Genomic DNA, 21,597 nt, shown 5'->3' with positions numbered 1-21,597 from the left:
GTTTGATTCACAATTAATGTAACACGGCAAACAAGCCATTTCAAAGACATGCCTTTTTTGATGGCTCACCTGCTTTTTTTTCCTCCTTGAAACTGATCACACAGTAAGGTGAGCTGTATGATGCCATCCTGGCACTGGGTTTCCCAACAAAGTGAAATGTACCGAAGCTAAATTGCACATAAACACAAATATTTTGTGCTTTTTTTTCTAAATTAAGTTAGAAAGCCTTTATTTGAAGAGTGAAATCAATATTCTGAGGTTTTACAACTGCCAAGGCAGTGTTGTCAGAAATGTCAAAGTTAATTAAATTGAAAGAAGGTGCCCTATAAAGTTGCTCTAAAAGCAGAAGAGCTGTTATTCTGGTGTTCCTTCCCAAAGTGGTTGGCTGCTTCCTGGCCTGTGCCCAGTCACTCATCTCCATCATGGTTGTTGGAATTTGGCATTTTGGAATATCCTATCCACTCTCCATTTTGGATGAAATTAACTCATTCCTCTGAATGCAGTATAAGGTGGATGAAGAGGCTAAGGAAGTGCAGGCACAATCATTGAAGGCCTGTTCTCTCAGGGAACCAGGCAGAGAAGTTACACGAGATACGCTGGGGCATCTCGCACTCTTTCCCCTTACAATTCGCTTCCTCTGACGGTACCTGCCGCTCCCTGTCAGCACAAAAGACCTCTAACAGGCTAGAAGCATCCTTTGCTGTCCTCCTGACTGGCTGATGCATCTGCAGTTTCCACATCTTTATCCCACACACAGTTCTTAGCCTTTAAAGTAAATTTTGGTTGCTAAGGCAGAGACAGAGGCTGAGCTGGATGGCATCGGTTGTTATTCACACATTGCTGATCTCGCAAAGCACTTCGTTACTGACCAAATATCTATGACATGTGGTAAATCCCAAAGCTGACTGAGGGCCAAACTCTTCAACATGTTCTGGGATCAAGGTTCAGTTGTACAAGACGATTTACTGACACAGCAGAGATGGGTCCTGGCCTCTCAGGGCACTCTGTAACAGAAAATGAAGAGAGAGCACCAGATGGAGGTAAAATCTTTAAAGCAAAAGAAAATACAGTGACATTTACAGATTTGTATAGGGCCTTTTTTCTTAATATTTTCTTGATTATGCTATTTTTTTCTATTAATCTGGGATAGTAGCATGTAGTGAACATAAAAAATAAGTGATAAATGGGGTCTGATGGCAGCATTTTGAAGGATGGAATGGAAACTGTAATGGCAGAGGGCTCATTAGAAGACAATAGCGTGGAGAAAAGCTCCTAAGTACTTGGGGGAAAGGAAGGGTGAAATTAAATGATGAGAAATGAGCAGAAGGTGACTGAAAGTACCTAGGTAGAGCCAGGGCTGTGAAAAGATCTCTGGCCACAAAGCTGTGTGCTCTGAATGTCTCCTTCAGCATCACAAGTATCAATGAGTCAGACTGTCCTGTGCTGCTGGTGACAGTGGGGAGCAATGGGATACACGCCTCCAAGGTTACTGCGCAGGAATAAGGGATTCCTTGCCCCAACAGACCCTCAGTAAGAGACTAAGAGCATGCTAAGCTTTGCAGTCTCAGCTAAGTGATATAAATGATTGATTGCGCATTTATAATCCTCTGGACACAAACTGCTGACCAAGTCTGGGACAAGGACTGGATCCAGCCACGGCCAGGCTCCTCTCTGAGAAGGAGGTCAGAAAGCCAGGGGGTCCTTTCTGAACCTCAACTCAACGGGAGGGCTTTCCCAAAAGGTCTGTCTCACCCTGTCCTCTCTGCAATGAATAATTGAGGGTCCCTTTCCATCGCATCTTGATAAAACAGTCACATTTACTGTCAAACTTTGTTAAATTGTTGTTTTATATCAATAAATATGTCGCTGCTTCTCTCTACCAGTGAAGTGCATCGCTCCATCCATGACAGGTACAAATTCCTGTCACACACTAAAGAGAACTCTTTTGTTAGGAGAAGGGAATTTTTGCTGCTGGAGCAGTTACATCCTAGTGATACATCTAAAAGAAAAGCCAGGGTCTGTAAAAGCCTGACTCTGGGACACATGCAATTCTGCAGATGCCTTCAGGATCCTGCCACAGCTCGAGCTCTGCTGCTCCTTTACTGCAGTCACACCAAGCTGAAATCAATCAAAGTCTTTTAGTTAAGCCTTTTAGTCTGCTGCTCCGGCTGGAGATGCCAAGAGGTGAATCAGCGCAGGGAAGAGAGGGAACACACACAGCACAATGAGGAACGCTGAGCAGCAGCTCAAAGTCTTAAATCAGCTCTGAAAAAAAGGCCATAAACCTAAACGAGCCCGTTGTCAAAGGGGCTCCACAGTTCAGCAAAATTTATGCAAAGAACACTGGCTACCTCCATCTCCGCTAATCAGAGTTGGCCCTGTTTATCATTAATCAAGAGCCTGTCAGGGGACTCTTGTGAGCAACTTATTTCATTGGAAAGTGGATCTAAAATGGGTCATATCACACCTTTAAAGTATATATATTTCCCTTCATGAGTCGTAAGATAAACTATACTAATTTTCTAGGATGCTTGTTAGGAGCAAGCATTTAAAATCAGCTGAGAGATATTCTTTCTATGATGCTTTGACTTGGACAATCCCTGTCAAATCCATTTGTTTGGAAAAATGCCTTATAGACTTACATATATTTCAATCTGACAGCTCTGAGTCATGCAACTCTTAGGAGAAATGAGATCCAGTCATGTTGAATTAACTTGAGTAATACCCAAAATAATCAATGTAATCCCTGTTTTTAGCACAGCCTGGCTGTGTTGAGGGCTGAAATACAAAACCTGCAGAAACGTGACCCTGCACATCACCCTCCTGCTCTTCTCTGCCTCCCCGTGTGGGTCCCAGGGCAGCTCCAGAGCACAGTTCTGCTGCCAAGGGGGACCAGTCCCCAGAAAAGCCACCCAGGAGCCTCCACAGCCCTTATGGAGCTGGGTTCATGGAATCACCTCGGACAGAACTTAGGGGACACGTGGGAAGACATCTTCTCATTAAGCACCTTCTCTACCTTCTGTGGAGGGTAATGGATTACAATCCAGTTGCCAATTATCCCCAAGACAAACACAGACCCGTTTTTCAGTCACTTCATGTCCCAGCTATAACGTAAAGGGAGAGGATTCTGTCCATAAACCAAAATCTGTTTATATAGTTTCTCTCCAAAGTATAGAAACGCCGCCCTGAAAAGGGTATTTTTCACTCTTTGTAGGAAACACCTGCATTTTCGCCTGTTCAAAAAAGGAAAGTTTTGTTTGCATTCAGTCTTTTACACTTTTAACAGTTCGGTTAAAGCTGTGCATGTTCATGAAAACAATTCCAAGAAATGTAAAATCTAGATATGTAGCTGCCTTAGAGAAAATATTTTAGTACTTTATACAACAGGCAAAGGTAAGATATGGATTTAGGTTTAGCAGTTTCTTGTATTACCAGTACTGTCCCAGCAATTCCCAGACTGCCCCGTATGAACTGTGAGAAATCCAGCTGTGGAGAGTGAGGTTCTGCTCGGGACCTCGTGTGGCACACGGGGTGTTACACGGATTGAGCCACAGACCGGGGCAACGCTCAAAGTGCTGGGGGTGTCAGAGCAACGTTCGTTAGAACAAAAACAATCAACCATCTGATTTCTGGTGGGAACTGACAACCTGATTCTGCCATTCTTCATACAAGTATTTCATTTGGTAGAACAATACTACTGAATTCTATCATGCAGTTTTGGGGCCTGAAAAGATGAGACTAGATCCTCTGCAAAAAAAATGCCCTTTCAACAACTACAGACATAAAAATCTTTCAGCCACAGCCACTGACAGTAGAAATAAGACTTGGAAGAAAAGAAGAGGTGACATACATGCGCCTGATGAATATAGATGTTCCATCTTCAGGCAATACAACAATGGGTTTGTGGTAATTAACTTCCAAGAATATCAATAAATCAGGTATAATATATTTGATATGTATTCTTACCTCTCTTACAAAAATAGAGATAGGGAACTACAGCCATGAAATCATTTCTTATATTCTGCAGCCATATCCTTTTTTCAGCATTAATATTGGAAAACTTCTTTACAGGGGCTGCCAAAGGTGTTTGAAATACATATCTATTCTCCAGCAACCCCTGCTTTACATTATGCAATGATATGATTTGAAATGCTTAATTATTTCCATTTCCTTCAACTCATCTATAAGAAATAATGTATTCAGTCTCACCCTCTGGCTGCCAGGCATTGTCACAGCATCTCAATGTAAAGGTTGAAAATACTTCAAGAAGCTGATTTAATCCAGTCAAAACATACAGTTACTTTGAATATTTTTTTCACCTATTTTGGAAGCACTGCAATAGATCTTCTGGGGAGACAGTAGAGTCTCCATCACAAGAAATCCCTAAAAACAGACTAGGCAAGTACCACAGAATCATAGAATTGTAGAATAATTTAATTTGGTAGGAACATCATCTTGCTCAAACCTCTGTTCACAGGAGGTGCAATTTCCACTTTAGACCTACTTGTGCAGGGTCTTGACTCGTTGAGTTCTGAAGATCTCCAAGGTTGGAGACTTTGCAATTTCTTTGGGTAACAGGTTCTGACGTTTAATCACTTCCACTGTGAAAAATTCTTCCTTAAAGCCAGGGAGGATTTGTCTTATTGCAGCTCATGGACTGTTGGCTCTTCTCTTTTCATTGTGCCGAGCTGAGAAAGTCTGGTTTTGTCTTCTCTGTAATTCACCTTTAGGCAGTGGAAGACAGATGTTAGGTCCCTCCATATTCCTCTCTTCCCCAGGTGGAGCAAAACCATCTCCCTCAGCTTGTCCTCGTAAATCACCTGCTCCAGCCCCAATGTTTCAGTGACCCCCTCTGGGCTCCCCTGTTTGTCATTCCCTCCTGTGCCAGCCCCACCATACCCAAGGCAGATCCAGTGACGTCCCTCCCGATACAGCCTCAGAAAAGCCTCCTGGATATCAGCCCAGTCCCTGACCTGCTGGTTGTGTCCTTGCTAACTCAGCTCAGAAGGTGGTTCCATTGCTTGCCAGAGAGGGTGTGGAGTCTCCTCCCTGGAGACATTCAAACCCCCCTGGACATGTTCCTGTGGGACCTGCTCTGGGTGACCCTGCTCTGGCAGGGGGTTGGACTGGATGATCTCCAGAGGTCCCTTCCAACCCCAACCATTCTGTGATTCTGTGAAGGTGTCCAGTCCTGGCTGCTCTCTGTCCCCTTTGCACACAGCTGCATTAGTCTGTCTAGTATGGAACAGTCTTTATACGTATTTGTTTCTTAAATTATATAGATGTATCTATGACTATAGATATACGTACACTGATTTTGACCAAATACTTTTTCCTGGAGCTTCTTCACCTCTTTACTCAGTTTCTGCTCTTGCTTTACTCTTTGGTGTAATACTGCACTCAAAAGCAGATAATCTCTCCTGATTTGTGTACAGAAGTGGGTAAACCTTTTATAGCCTGAGGTAAATAAACTCTTCACCTGTTTTTACCCTTAACTTGACTGTTGTTGTGCTTTACAGTAGAGTAAGACAAAAAATGGGCCATTTATTATGTAAGTGGACCTGAGCCTCTTTAATTATATTTTAAGTTTTATCAGTCTTTCTTGAAAACCACTTTTTCCAGTAATAGATCCCCTTCCTAGCATTCACTCCTTAACAGTCCTCAGACCTTTCCAGGACCTCAGAGGGTTTCAAATTCAGTAATCAACAGTAAGTAGCAAAGTGGCTTGCTCTCACGCGAAGCATAGCTGAGTCACAGCAAGTTTTTATCAGTGGCAGCTCTCTCCCTGTTGAAGGTCTTTAAAGTCATCAGCTTTTCTAAACTGTGCTGGCAGACTACTTTTTTTCTTTTGTCTAACACGCAGCGCACAATACTCCGGGAGCAGCTTTTAAAAGGATAGCTGGGGAATGAGAAAATGACTCCGAGTCTGCTGAGTGTTTCTTCAGTGTCTCATTTTTAACCAATGGAGTGTTTTTGGAGAGATCTCCAGCAGCAGACACTGATACCAGTTTTGAAGATAGAATTTTATTGCTGTGGCACCAGCTTTTAAATTTAGATTCCCAAGAATTTGCTAGGTTTGGAGAGAACCCTAGAATTAAGGAGGACAATGATGTAGAAAGACCTTGGAGACATTTCCAAGAGCCCTAAGGGACTGAGGCCGTCACTGAAGTACCCAAATACCTTATATATAGTATCAGAGCTGGGGGGTCAGGCGTGAGCTTACTAAGAGGGAGAAAGGGGGCAGAGAGAGAAAGGGTTAAGCAGCTCAGTGCTATCTTCCCATCTCCACTGGAACTGTCAAAATGAATTCATTTCACACTTGAGAGGCAGAATTGTAGCAGGAGAATCTTAAACAGTATTTGCTGAGCATCTCTGTACTCAGGCACCGAGCTGCCTGCCCTCTGTTCCCACCACAGCATCCCCGGGGTTCCCACAGCCTCACAGCGTGTTTTGGTGGGTCAGAGTGACGTGGTGCCCCCTGACATTAGGCCTCTAATCCTACGAGTGACAGTAAATTTTCATCTCCCCATGGTGACATTACGGGGTACAAATGTTGTGCCAGGGTATGGGGTTTCCCACTCCTAGTCTTAGATGACCAACTAGGTCAGCTGCTGGCTCAAACCTGTCTTGGATTATTTTCTTGAGTGGATCACCCAAAAATAAGACTGAAAGGAATCCGGAGAGAAGTCAGCCAGCTCACCTTTCTGCCTAATCCATGATGGTGGCCATCAAAGAGCTGCAATTCGTGATAAAATTTCCCAGACCGTTTGGACCAGGGATCTGCTGAAGGTCATTTTGTCTCCTTTGTCGCCTGCGTGCTTCGTTTTACTTTGCCAGGAAAACAGGGAAGGGAAGAGGATGGAGGTGATGATTTTTTTGTTCTGAGATAGTTGAGGCACAACAAGGGCTCACCCAGACCTAGGGGCTCCAGGTGTCCTGCAGTGCAAACCACTTTGGAATCTCTAACCAGTTCTTTGGCTCTTCCAGGGAGAAAGATGTGACACCTCCACAGATAATCTGTTCCTCTGCTTCACCCTGCTACCATCAAAAATACCTCCTGATAGCCATCCCTAAACCTTGGTTACTTAAAGTTAAGACCATGACATCTTACTTCTTACCTGCAGCGAGCAAGTGATCATCATCTGCTTTCCTTTCCGATGGTCTCTTAGATCATCTCTCGGTATCTTTCAGACTGAACAAACTTCCTCAAATCTTCTCAGCCCCTGCTTGTTTGGCCGCTGGTGACTCTCACAGCTCTTTGCTGCTCTGTTTGTATCCAACTGCTGGTTGGTGTCTGAATGCTGTTCTTCAAAACACAGCAGCAGCTCTCTCATTCAAAGCCTCAGCCGTGGTCTCCCTTGCTTTCTGCCTGGGTATGACATTTGAAAGCTATTTGAACATGAAAACAAGGTAATTCCTTGTCACAGTTAGCTTCCTAAAAAGGGCCAAGCAGTCTCTTCTCACTGTTTGCAGAAAGGTTTGAATCATCTTTTTTTTAATGAAAACTGCTGTAAGTTAAAACAGAAAATATTACAAATTTTAGGGGTCTCATTCAAAAGGTCATTGGTCCTACCCAAATTCATTCACCGAGAAAAGTAATTTAAAACATAGTTAACAACCAAAATTGTAAGCTAAAACATCCTTTGATTTATTTCTCTGAACATTTTAATGGAAAATTTTTAAAATCCTAGCCACAAAATTAGCTCTTAAATAAATTTCAAATTTCATTCTTTAAACAATCCAATACATACATTTGTATCAGAATACTATACTATTTTAAAGACTAATCATATGGATTCTATATCTTTACTAATGACCTGGGAATTAGTTTTCTTCATAGCACATCATACCCTTTGAAATACCCTATTACCTCCAAATTTCTGGTTATTTCCCATTGAACCAGAACAGATAGAACCAGCATTTCCCCACTCCCCTGCATAGCCGTTATTTAACCAAATCCTGCTTCAGCCCTAAACTCCAGACATCAGACAGAGCTGGGGTGCAGCAGCCTCGCTGTACTTTGGTGTATGTTCCCATTTTCCTCTGATTTCTTGCAGAGAGCTTTGTCTGTGAAGGTTTTTCCCCTTCCAAAAATAAATCCAAATTTTTTCCCCTTCCCCAAAATAGGTCCTACCAGTGTAACAGCAAATCTTCCTGTACGAGTTGTGTTCAAGTCAGAGGACAGGGCACAACAATCTCAGACAGCGACAGTAAAGGATTGTATTCATGAACCGTAAATCCCAAATGCTACGGAGCTAATTTTGAGGGCCAGGGCATCAGGAGAGGGAGAGGAGGAGAGACAGCACCTTCTGAAGACTCTGAAGACAGAGGTGCCCCATCTGTACCTTTGGATTCTCAAATGTAGGAAGAGTTGGGAGACCTCTACAGGCAAATACAGGCTGATTGAAGCCTCCCTTGGGGTCTCCTCCGTTCAGATGGGCTCTCCCTGGTGGTTTCCACACTGGCTTTGCCCATAGTAAGACACAGAGTAGTTGTAGGTCAGGAATCACAAATCATGTAGGAAAACAAGACGAGCCATGAACAAACAAGCTTCTCTCTCTGAATTCCTCACTTTCCCAAGAGCTTCTCTGACATTGCTAGCAAACTGTTCCTTTCTATCTCAAGCAGTTCCAAAGGACATTAAGGGAAGAGAAGTGCATAAAGACAAGAACAAAAGAATTCAAATACAATGACAAAGAGATGCTGGAGATATCTTATAAAAAATGAAGGGTGGTGGGTTTCCCATCTATGAGTGCTAAATTGAAAAAAAAAAAAAAAAACCAACAAAAAAACCAAACAAGAGCTTTTATTTTAAAACCTCACCAAAATCTATAAAATAGGTGCTGAAAGTGGAAGCAGTACAGAACTTTTAGGGTCCTGGAGCAGGACTCATCCATGATCCCTTATTGCATGTCCAGATAAGGAACTTCAGAATGGTGAGCCCAAGTGGATGAGAAGACAAACAGGGAGCCACCATGTTCACTCTCTTCAGTGTGAAACAGCCCTTAACTGGCTACTGGGACAACACAAACAACTGGGATGATGGCTGAACCAGTGCCTGTCAGGAGTCTTTACGAGTTGTGTGGAAATGCTCCCCTGTACTCAGATCCCACCACTGAGCCTTCTGCTCGAAGGAGTGGTGCCGCCTTTGCTACCGAGAGCATAACACCTTGGGGAGGAAGAAGCAGCTCCAAGATGCCAGGTTCCTGGGTTAGACTCATACATCTTCCCAAGAACTTTAACAGCCTTAACATACCTGGCATCACGTTTACTCTCCGCTCAGTCATTGAACCAGGGAGCAACCAAATTCCTAGAACACCAGGCAGTGGAAAATCTGCAATCTCCTCAGTGCTCTACGGAATAAATGGTATTTTAAAACGTGGCAGCTACATACCCAGTTTCCAAGCAATGATGAATACAGGAAGCAGAACCTAGAAAGAATCTGATTTTTCAAGCAATTTGGTTTTCAGAGCTCTTGATGCATTCACCGCCCAGCTAGTCTGCGGGCAGCCCTGCAATTAACACTCAGGCTTTGTGCTGCTCACATCCCAGGTGTTTCATGAAAGCATGGAACACACCATTAGTGGCCAAGGTGCAAGAGGCTATTTAAATAGATTGCTAAGTATTATCTAGAAGCTCCCTGAGAGCAGCGAGGATAATATGTCATTCTCCAGAGGCAGCAGAAAGCATCTTTAATAGCGATTTATGTGCTGCAGAAATTTGGCAGCATGGAATGAAAGAGACAGGTTTTATAAATAGAAAGAGGATGTTCTCCCAAATTTGCCAATAAATGAGGAAAAGGGAAAGGGGGGAGGAAAAAAAAGATAAATAGTTGCAAGAAATTAATTTAGTTGTAAAAAGGACATCCAGTGGTCTGAAGTTATAGTTGTGTGGAGAACTATAGGCATTCCAAAACTCCAGCGTACCTGCAGTAATGCAAAGTATAGATGAGGAGCAGTGGGGAAGACTTGCAGTTATTCTGAGTCCAGTGTAACCCTCTTGGAGAGCAGGGGAGTCCCCAGAAGGGACTGAGCTCAGGGACCCCTGGGCTGGGGCAGGGGGTGGGAAGGGCTGGAAGCAGAAGGCCCATGGCAAGTCTGCAGAAAGGTGCCAAGGAGACACAAAGAAAGAGGTTTTCTCGGGCTTAGAGAGGGCTGGGTGCAGTTTGTTGAACCTGGGAACTATGAAGAAGGCCTGGAAGAAAGGCTTCATCCTCGAGGACACGACTGGCAGTGAGAAGAGTTATTTGCAGCCTTTCTGTTTAATGTCTCACCCAGCACATCAATGTCCACCCTGTCTGAAGGGGAAGCTTTCCCTGCTCATTTTACTCAAATGTTCTGTGCCCAGCAAAAGACAGCTGAAGGGACTGGAAGCCCATGGGACCACTCGGGCATCTGTAATGCAAGAAGGGGAGGATAGTCTGATCCCAAGGTGCTGGAAAAGTCATATTCTGCCACACCGAAAGACATGAGTCTAAGATAGAGGTGAAAGTCACCTCCTGCTGTTGAAAAATGAAGACAGTAAATCAGAACCAGCACTATCTGGAACTTCACAGAACTGCTGGGTAAGAAAATAACTAAGCCACATGGGAGGCAGACTTTCTGTTCTCAGTTTCAGCACACCTACGGCCACGAGCATTGAGAGAAAAAGGGTGAGGAAGCAGAACAAAAAAGGCAGAGCAGGGAAAGGTGATGTATAACCAGAACGGAGCCCACACATGAACATGTCCTGTTTGGTCAGCACTTGGGCACTGAGAATGGCTAGAATGCACTTGCTTCAGATGCTATCTTTAATGAATTTATTGCTAGCACATAAAAATCTTCTCCGTAGGATAAGAGAAGGAGCTTTTCATTCCTCCATGGAGGTTTACAGTTTATTCTGATTTGACTGTTCATTCAAAAGCACAAGCATGTCTCTGACACCTGTGCAGACCACGTACTCACCTTCAGCTCCTCTCTCCGCAGCCCGAGGACAGGAGTTCTCATCAGTGACATGGTCACGGCAGCTGAACATCACCACATCCACATGCTCTTCCCAAGCACAAAGCTATAACTGAAATCCTTCAACTGGCAAGCTCGCCCTGAGGCACAGGTGAGGCGCTCACCCGGCAAGGAAAGTTTCAACACAAACATTTCAGGAAAAGAAAAGGAGTTGGGACCTAAAAGCACGGCTTGGATACAGAGCGAGCCATTAGCTCCCTCTACAAAAACTTTTTAGTTGCCATCCATATGAAAAGCAAAATGGCACTCTTGCCTGGGCGAGTGCTAAAAGAGTATGAAATTGGATAAACTGGCTTTTAAAAATCTATCCGGTAACGTGGGTTGCAGGAAGAATGTGCTAAAATAATGCCTGCTGTGTTGTTCAGAATTTGACCCTGCTGTTCAAGAGGGGATTTAGACATATAACTTCTGCCATCGCAGGGGAGAAAAGGAGGAAGAAAATAAAACTGAACAGAAGGGGGAAAAGGCTGTAAACAAGCAAAGAGTAACAACCCATAGCTAGAGATCCTACTATGAAAAGCAAGGAAAAAACCCCCAATGGGTTCTTTATTCTGAAATGATACTGAAAAAAGATTTGAAATATTTCTGAAAGTGACTCAAACAGCTTTTACACAAGCAGAGATGGTAGTAATAGAGTAGAAATGACAGGCGCTGTCACTGAAGCCAGCAAGATGCCTACGGAGAGACACCAGGAGGCAGGAAGCTGAAGCAAAATTTCCCTGCAGTCACTCCTCCAGGCTGGTGTCAGTGCCACTTGTCAGGGCGTGCAGGGAATGCCTTTGTGCCAGGCAACTTATCTCTGTGCTTTGAGAGCAGAGAGAACTGTCTGCCCTTTTGCGTGGTCTAAACGAGCCTTGGAGGAAACCGCTGGGGCTAAAGAAGTGGATATTCAGCACAACAGCTACGTCAGATGGACTTCTCTGCACCATGGGCACGAGCAGTCAAACACCAGGCAGCAGCACACACCACCATGGCTCTTAGAAATTACGAAAAAAAATGATTTGATTTCATCCCAGAGGTATGAAGCGACAAAATGATGACTGATTAATTGATTCTGTTCCCAGTGATCTCAGTGTTAGAGTAGGCATGGGCTCCAGAATCAGGACTGGAGACTGGCCATGTAACCTTAGTTTGAGATCTGGCAGTGTTACGAGAAGCATCACTGATACAATTCCCAGTTCTATTATTTTAAGAAATAAAAAGAAGCATCATTTAATTCAATTAAATGAATTTTCATCCAGCACTAGTGCTGTATCAAGCTTCAAAAATATTCATTCATTTGGAATATATACTTCTATAGCAATATTGTATCGTAAAATTCGGAAATCTTTGAATAAAGTTAAAGCTGGCTGGCTAAGGCACTGGGAACTGTGCTTTTCTTGTATTTTGGGGCTGGGCTTTTTTGTTTGGTTGGTTGATTTGGCTTTTTTTGCCCATAAATACATACACCTGAAATATTTAACAAGTTCCAAAAACCTGAAAAGAAAACAAGTCCCAGTGGACTTTGTGCTAGGCAACAATACCTGTGAAATGACTAAATTCCATCAACCTACAGTGTGGGGCAGGGTGAGGAGAACAAGATTTCCCTTCTCCCCACTCTTCCTTCTCAATGTGTCATTTTGTCCAGTTCTCATCTGCTATTCATGTTCTTTACAAATTATGAAATCAGCAACTTCAGTATTTGTTTGCTCCAACTCTTCTTTCAGCTACGTAACTAACCAGCTAACTTGCTAACTAGTTGGCCAGTAAAACACATATGCAGTTAGTCTGAACCCTCACCAACACGTGAGGTAAGATACGTCCAGTTTCATGTAAAAAAATTCAACCAACTTTAATTGTCATCTCTTTCCAAGAAATAGCAATATCAGTACCCAAAAATACAGCAAACTTCTGCTCAGCATTCCTGTGTTCCTCTCGCCATTCTTCTCTACCGATGTAAAGGAACTGCAGAAGTTGTGTTCCTGAGCAAACATTCTCAGTAGAGTACTCAGTTCTATTTTTAGGCAATTAAAGAAGTTCCCTGCCTTTCAGAAGTTATCGAGCCTTGATGTCAACGAAGGTTTCCCTGGCATCTTTTACTAAGGTATCCCACTTAGTTTTCATTTTTCTCAACTGGAACAATGGCTGTATCCTTCTGGGGCACTTTGTGTTTGAAGAATGTCTGAAGTAGCAGTTGCTGAATAAAATTATAATGTCCTGTCCTGAATGATGTGAAGTCAGAAGGAAAAATCCTTTCCAACAGACCGTAGACATGGTCCCATTATAAAAACCTCCCATATTTGGGTTTCTGTATCATCTGAACTAAACACATTCTTAGAGTAAGAAAAATGCATCTTCGTATAATGGCCTTCCTCTGGGCACAAAGTTCTCTAGCAACTTCACAATAGCTACCAAAAAAAAGAAAAAGATAAATCAAAGAAAATCTGCAGATCCCTCTCCTAAACATTTCTGCATTCTCAACCTTGTCCTGAAAAAAAATCAAAACGTAAAGCAACAGCAGCAAAAAGAGTGGAGTCCTTCACCTCCCAGGAAAAAGCTTTCTTGAATCTTGAGCAGCTGAAGGAATATCTCGTGAAGAATTTATAGGCTGCACTGGAAAGTAAAATGAACCTGCAGCAACAAGTTCAGCTCACTGAACGTCACATGCATATTGTTATTAAATGCTGTATGATCCTGGTGATGTATGACTACAGGTATTTGGAGAAAAAGAGAATTGTATCCTGAGTTTTCTTAGAAGGAATTGGAAGCACCTTTAAATCCGTTTGCTAGACCTTTAATGAGAATTGGGTGATCTGAAACATATTTCATACCACACACCAACTCATACTCTTGTAGGCGCTGTAAATAGCAACACCGTTAGAAAGAATGAAAATCACAAATGCTTCAGTTTTCATTATGGTTCAATAAATATGGAAATAATATTAGCAGTAAACACTTTATTTGGCTATTAAAAGTTACTGAGCATCAGTTTCCAACCCAGCGTCTAAGGACCAGACCTTGTAGAGACACGTGGTGAGCCAGTTCCCATGCCTCAACAGAAGTCATTAATCACCATCCAATAGCGAAATCTGGATCAGTAAATCAACAGGAAAAGCAATCTCTGAGCCTGCAACCAGATGCAGGCAGTGGGAGCCCAGAGATGCTGCTCTCAGACCTGCACAAAGGGTTGGGATTTGCATTGGACTGACAGCCAGTCAAACCAGCCCCACCACTGCCCAAACGCTGCCCTTGGAAATCACCCTCTTTAGACAGAGTGATTGAAAACTGTAACTATTGAACTCATACCATGTCCTCAAACTGGGACCAGAAATTTTAAGCACATCCCTCTCACACATTTTTTTTCTGCGATTTGTGGCCTCCTTTGAGGACCCAGCTCTCACTGATCACATTACCTTGTGTTCACAGTTCAGCTGCTGAGATTTCACTGGATGACAAATGGATCGATTTTATTGCTGGAATAAAGATGTAGCTGTGTCCGTGCTTATGTCTGAGTGGTGTGGAGAGAGGGGAGAGTCCCTGGATATTTGCTGCCTGAATAGGAATGCTTCTCACACCCCTTCGTAGAACTGCAAGTTCAGGGACAGAAATCAGGCTGTGACACATTTGCAAAGATGAACCTTGTTAAACCCCGATGAGGTGAAGCACAACTCAGAACATAACAGTACTGAAAACTGTGCCATATTTTTATTTTTAGCACATGGCAGCAAAAAGTAACAGTCTAAAAGAGATTTCAGTTTAAAAAAAAATGCATTAAAAACTCATCACACAGGAAGTTATGGCAGAAGTTTTATTTTCCAATTGCAACTTATTGGCCGAGACATTTGTTATTTACGTACAAATTTCAGATTTTTCACTTACTGGTATCTGAAAAAACCCTTGAATCTGTTTCCAAATTTCTTCTACAGCCAAGGTCCAGAACTCAAATAGCAAAGATGTTGTGGCCAAGAGCAAAATGCATTGGCAGCCTTCTGATTGAAAACTTCCAACGCTCTTGCTTCTCAATATATGGCAATAACTAAAATGACTGTTTTGAACTTAAAAGGTGACAGCTCCTGCATCTCATCCCTTTCCAACTTTTGCAGGGTCTTTTGGGGTTGTTTGGTTTTTGTTTCCTTTGGAATAACAGTGTGTTCAAAAACAGAACACGGAGGAGTTTTAGACATGACTACCTGCAAAGGGGTTATAAGAACTAAGGAGAGGGTTGTGCCTCAAAGCCATGACATATATCTAGACTGGGAATAGAAGAAGTGCCAGAGAAAATAAGGTTCCTCTGAGAGATGTTCTTAGATTTTAAAGTCTGGAAGCTCTAGAGCCAGACATCTCTCCGCGTTGTGTCTCTGTATCTGTTTTAAATGGCTGAGGAAGGACCAACTGTGCAGGGCTTTTCCAGAAAGGCAGGACTGGTCTGGGAGCTCTGCGTGTGATTCCACTTGTGTGTCAGGAGAAAAGGGGACAGAATTAAGGTGTTCAGCTAGAACTGCTGAACAAAGTCAATCATCAGGTTCAGGTGAAGGTGAACAAGAATTTTATGCCCAGACTTTTCCCTCAAGACTTGTGTTCCACGATTCGCAGCTCTCTGAGCATCTGTGTTGGGTTCCTGTTAACAGTTTGGCTGCTGAGATTTACATGGGCAGCACTGAAAAAACAGTGTCAAATCAACACCATTGCTGGAATAAATGTGCACTTGCAGCTGTATGCATGCATGAAGAGAAAGGAGAGGAGAACAGCAGTGGAGGAGGTGAAAGCTGAAGTCACATGAGCTGAAGTCACATGAGCTGAAGTCACATGAGTCAACATGATAAGCACATGTCTTGTCTCTGCAGTGCTTTCCTGCTGGTTCCCTCTTCCAGGCTACTGTTTGTCCACAGCGTGAGCAATCTCCTACTTCTTCTGCCATCAGAGCCTGAACTTAAGCCCTTCAAGATGCAAACATTCTCATCCTCTTTAATATGTGCTGTATATTTACAGATCTAGTCATAATCACTCTCCACATTTCCTACAGAAAGGTTAGCTATAACAGCAGTAACTGATCTTCTCGTGCTCATCAAACTCTCCAGACTAACATGGGTTATAATTATGAGGCTGGATGAAATCCACAGATTCCTTACAGGCTGCAGAGTCAGAGGGAAGCAAAGCCTGCAGGGGAATGTAGATGTATCTGCTGAGATCCATCCCAACCTTTGCCTCTGCAGCTCAGCTGCACCCTCTCTCAATACGGAATAAAGGTGGGTACCAATTTGAAATGAATTCTGCCGATTTCATCTTTACTTAAAAAGCTAAGGAAAAATCCAGAAGGTTTATTCTCCAATGTGTCTTTGGGAGGCTGATAGCCAACCCTAAAGGCAGCTGAAGCATTTCCCAGCTTTCCTATGCTATATGATATTATGACAAACTATGCATAAGGCATCTCCCTTCCCATTGCTGAAGCACACACACACATATGGAGTGCTACAGCTCTGTGAGGCATTTGTATTGATCAGACACTGCAGCCTCCCACCAGAGACTACGATTAGCTCCTCCATCCCCCAACATCCGTACCCGAGTGACTCCGTGTCAGTCACTCCTCCTCCTGCTGCAGAACTTCCACACCCCCCAGGAGGAGATTCCCACACACCCCATCTTTGGAGAGGCAGGAATTCATCATACATGTGAGCGACCAACTAATGATGAGAAGGATTAAGACAACACTAACTGTCAAAAGAGCTTGGGTTTGGTCCGTTCCGTGCCCACCACAGTTACCTTTCCCAAGCAACGCGACTTTCTCAAATAACGAGCTGCTCAGACTTACAGACATGATAAAAGTTTCTGTCTAGCAGAATAGAGACTTGAGGTAAGGTTCACCTTTGTTCACAGAACCAGATCTGTGGTTGCAGAGCTTATATCACTTTTTACTTAAAACATTATATCACTTAATTTTACTTAAAACATATTTCGAGGGTACAAGTAAAGCCCAAATGATACATAGGCCCAAGGCCATTCTTACAAAGATATTAAATTTGATCTGTATGAAAGTACACAGATGAGTCTTGAGTACTAATAGACTCTTGCATTGCCTCTAACTCCAAATAATGTGAAATTTCTCATATTAAAAATACATTAGCGAATCAATTAATGTAAAGGTTATGTTGATGGGACCTTGCAAGTAGGTTTGATTTATGAAATATGCCTGCTGGCAGTTTGCAGAAATTTCATGGGGCTCTTGGAACAGTTGGAGATTTGTATAATCTACAACATTTTATGATTTATATACTGCACATACACCAGGGAAGGCATTTCTAGCAGCTGTTGGTGCACTGAGTTCTCCTGAAAAGCTCTTGTTGCTAATGCCCGGCTGGGATTCCCCCCAGCACCCCATCCAGCTCGGTGCCAGCCTGGGGAGGCCCAGGCCACCAGCTTCCCCGCAGAGCTGGGAAATACCCGCTGGTGCCCAGGGAACGGGGTCCTCTCTGGAAACCTTCCCATTGCCAGGTTTTTCATTACCCTCTTTGCTTTCCCTCTCCCTCCTCTTACAGCGCAAGCAAAGCGCTCCGTGTTTCTGCTACCGGTGTGTGCAACCACCCAGTGCTCTCCTACTGAAAGCATCTATTGCTGACTCCTAAATTGAAATAGTCTCTTCTATATAGGAAATTGAACACAGTATAAATACTAATAACTAAAATGTCTATATTGGGAAATGTACTCATTTTTCCATGTTCTTTGAAAATCTGAATACCACTAATGCTCCTATATTTTTCATTTCCTATTTTTTGCTTTTGTGTTGCCTAATTACTGATTGAAGGGGTTTTCCTTTAAAAAAATATTTCTCTTTTAGAGGCATGTCGCTTTTCCCTCACTGCAAAATGGTTTGGAGATACTCTAAGAATATCCTGAGACATTAACTGGAAAATCAATACTTGGATTGATTAAATAACATAAATTAAAACCAGAAATTTAAGCAAATGTAATTACCGATGTTTTATTGTACATTAAGAAACTGATTGAAATTACTGTACATGAAGCAACTGATTGAAATAAATCTATTGTGACAATAAGAGCTTGTATATAATCCTAATGAGATGTTCGATGTTGGATAAACACGTTGCGTCTTGATTTTCAGGTTTCTAAAAACAAAGCTACCGTAAAATTAAACAGAACTGTCTTTAAAAGCCTGTTACTTCTTGGAGGACTTGATGGCTTCTGGGATCAGAAATAAAACAAACACAGAATTCCCATCACCACGTTGTTTGTGGCCCAGATCTAGCGTCCTCCACCAGGCTGTTTCCCAGTCATCCTATTTCTTCTCTCAGAGTATTTCTAAAAGTAAACACTTTTGTGGGTCCAAATCATTGAAGCATTGCCCAGACATATATTCTTCTTCATTTCCCTCATCCTTTTTTCTTACTTTCTTGTTTGCTCTTTCTAACATGCATTAATTCTATCATGTCTTCCAAAATACCGTTCCTGAAACCTTTCTGCATCCCTCTTGAATTACTTGGAGAATTAGAGCTTTTGGCAGCAAAAATTACATTTTAGCACACAGAATTATATCCACTGTAGTATAATCAGAATTAACTCTTACCCGATACAGTGGTTCTCACATTTCTAGAGAGGACACTTGGGTCAGCCTGGGACACCACAAGGCCCAGGAGAAATACTTTGCTCCGTGTGAAGTTGCTTCACCTTTTACAGAATTTCAAATACAGGTAAGACCAGTGATTGTTATTGTCTCTGTTGAAAGAAGGAAAATATGGAGAAAAGCTTTTTTAAAGATGTTTTGCCTTACGTTATTCAGTAGCTCTTTAAGCCGGAGGAAGGATCTCAGCCGTGCAGTGTATCACAGCCTGAGATTCCCCAAGAGCTCACATATTGTGCCTCATTTTGAATATCTCTGTTCTGCTCTCCTGGTTTTGAACCTCCCCCTTGATCAAATGTACTCACACATCTTCCCGTAACACTTTTCCTGATTTCCATTTGTCTCTTATGACCCAGCACTGTTCTGTTCCCCAAACAATCCCAGTCCCAGTTGTTCAGATGCCTTCCAGTGCTTCAGCATTTCCATACTTCTTCTGATGGATACACTTCTTCAACTGGCAGTAGCTCCCTAAAGCTGTTCACCTGTCATTCTTCAAATTGCTAATTCCAGAGTGACCTCTTTTTGTGAAAATAAAAAGAAGCTGTTGGGTAAGGTGTGCACGGCCTGAACAGCGGCTATGAATTTCCATGGATTTCCATGAAGCCTTTCCTCCTGGCGCAGCGGAGGCGGTTGCAGGCTGGCAGGGCTGGGAAGCCTGTGCCGCTGCTGGCAGAGCTCTAACTGTCCTTGGAGCCCTCAGTCAAGTCACTTCCAGGAGTGCAAAGTCATGATTACAAAGTTGTATGCAAAAGAACTAAATATTCCCATGGAAGCCTTAATAGAGCTGATGCAACTCCTGCTGAAGCTAATGGCAAATTCCTGTTCTATTCTGAATGGTATTCGGCCAGATTTATTACCGTTTTTGTTTAAATATTGTCTTTTCCTTCTTCCATTTTATTGCCCAAATTAAGAATGTAGCCCTTACTCGAGCTCATTATTTATAACCTGTTTATCAAAGGGCACAGCATGCCCATACAGTCTTCTGGAGGCAGCTCCGTGCTCGCTCTTCAAACAAACTACAGGTGAGCGAACCCGTATCTGAAGCCACTGTCCCCCAGGCAGTCTCCGTGGGGTGCTCTGTGCCACGCAAAAAAGATGCACAAACTATGACAGGAAACCTCCGAGCAGCTCACAAGGCAAGCATCTGCAAGGATTGTGGAAATATTGCTGCCCAGGTCATGGAAAGTTCATTGCTTTACAGCTTATAGGTTCCAGCTGGGAACTTGGCTTTTGATTTCAAATTCTGCACCTGAGAAAATTAGGGCAATGCCTGTCTCACAAGTGGCACCCTTACCTCTGTACCACAGCAGGGAGACAACATATAGTTAGGGGAAAAAAAGATGGTGTAAACGAGACAAACGACAGAAATGCCCAGCTTTCCATACTATACGGAAAAAAATGTTTTTCTTCATAACAGAATGAAATCACTGAAATGGGGTTTTGACTTTCTTAACTTTTCCTGTACAAAGCCACACTCCAATCCCACATCACAGAATAGGAGCCCAGCCACATCCTTTGTGCTGTAAAGACTCCCGAGCACAAACAGAAATAAAACCACCAAGGTAGAGTTAATAATAATTTTCCAGGGGTTATTCATGGGCCCGATCAGTATTTCACATGCATGCCAGACTAACTACTCACGCCTGCAGTCCCACGGGGCACAGGGGGGTTGCTGACAGCAAAGCAGAAAGTGCCATTTCTGTCTGCAAGGTAATGGTTAACAAAATGGGAGCTGATTAAAAAAAAGCCAACCAAACCTTAGAGAAGCACTTTCCAGATTATGGGATGACAGATTTATACTTCAGCAGATGAACGCTACTCAGTAAGAAAACAGAGCAGCATCAAATCTGTTTGGAAATAAGTATAAAACCAGCCATTGGGAATGTGATGCTTTCCAATCACAGGACAAACGGCGTTGGGCAGACAACACACGAACCCCTCACTGGATGAATTGGGGAGAAACCCCCGGTAAACAGCCCATCACCTGCCTTCACCGGGCTCAGCTGCTTTCTCCATCCTCTGATTAAAAAAAAGCCAACCAAACTTTAGAGAAGCACTTTCCAGATTATGGGATGACAGATTTATACTTCAGCAGATGAACGCTACTCAGTAAGAAAACAGAGCAGCATCAAATCTGTTTGGAAATAAGTATAAAACCAGCCATTGGGAATGTGATGCTTTCCAATCACAGGACAAACGGCGTTGGGCAGACAACACACGAACCCCTCACTGGATGAATTGGGGAGAAACCCCCGGTAAACAGCCCATCACCTGCCTTCACCAGGCTCAGCTGCTTTCTCCATCCTCCACAGCAATCTGTATTATGTGTGACACACCCACTCACCCTCATCCCCTCCAAAACCTCTGGAAAAGAAAATATTCCAGGCTATCCGATACAAAAAGAGGTCTATTTTTGCTCTTCGAGCTCAATGCTGCAATGGCAGGAAGGGGGATTCTCCTTCCTGGGCTGCAGCTCTGGGCTCTGTCTCCCAGCAGCTCCTCTGCCCCCAGCGCCGGGACCCCCCGAGCCCGGGGAGGGACAGAGGGACGGGACCTGGTCCTCAGGGGAGCTGCTCCCTGCCCCCGCTGATGGAAACCTCCCCGACCTTGGCTGCTCCTGCCAGAGCAAGCTGTGGTTGTGGCGTTAGGAAGTCACTGTGGCATTAGGAGAGCTCGTAAAAGCAGCTCCCGCCGATTCTCCTCGCTGTCTCCGCAAAGGGGAGCGGAAAGGGTGAAAGTGTAAACCTTGCAGGGACGACGATTGGCATCAGTATTCCTCCAGTGTCCCACCTTTTATCCTGAGGTTCCCCACGCCCCCCGTCCCCCCCTCTTCCCCCCAGTTCATCCCAGGGAGGACAGGTCTCCCCGGTGGTGCTGTCCGGAGGCAGCCTGTCCAACACCTGCTAAAAGCTGCCAGAGCTCAGGTGAGCGGTCCGTGTTTGGGAGCGGGGGGGTGCCCAGCCCGGCGCCTCCGCCGCGCCTCTG

Source organism: Calidris pugnax, unplaced genomic scaffold, assembly GCF_001431845.1.
Source record: "Calidris pugnax isolate Ruff unplaced genomic scaffold, ASM143184v1 scaffold76, whole genome shotgun sequence".
In the NCBI taxonomy this organism is placed as follows: domain Eukaryota; kingdom Metazoa; phylum Chordata; class Aves; order Charadriiformes; family Scolopacidae; genus Calidris; species Calidris pugnax.
Note: the sequence above shows the minus strand (reverse complement) of the source record.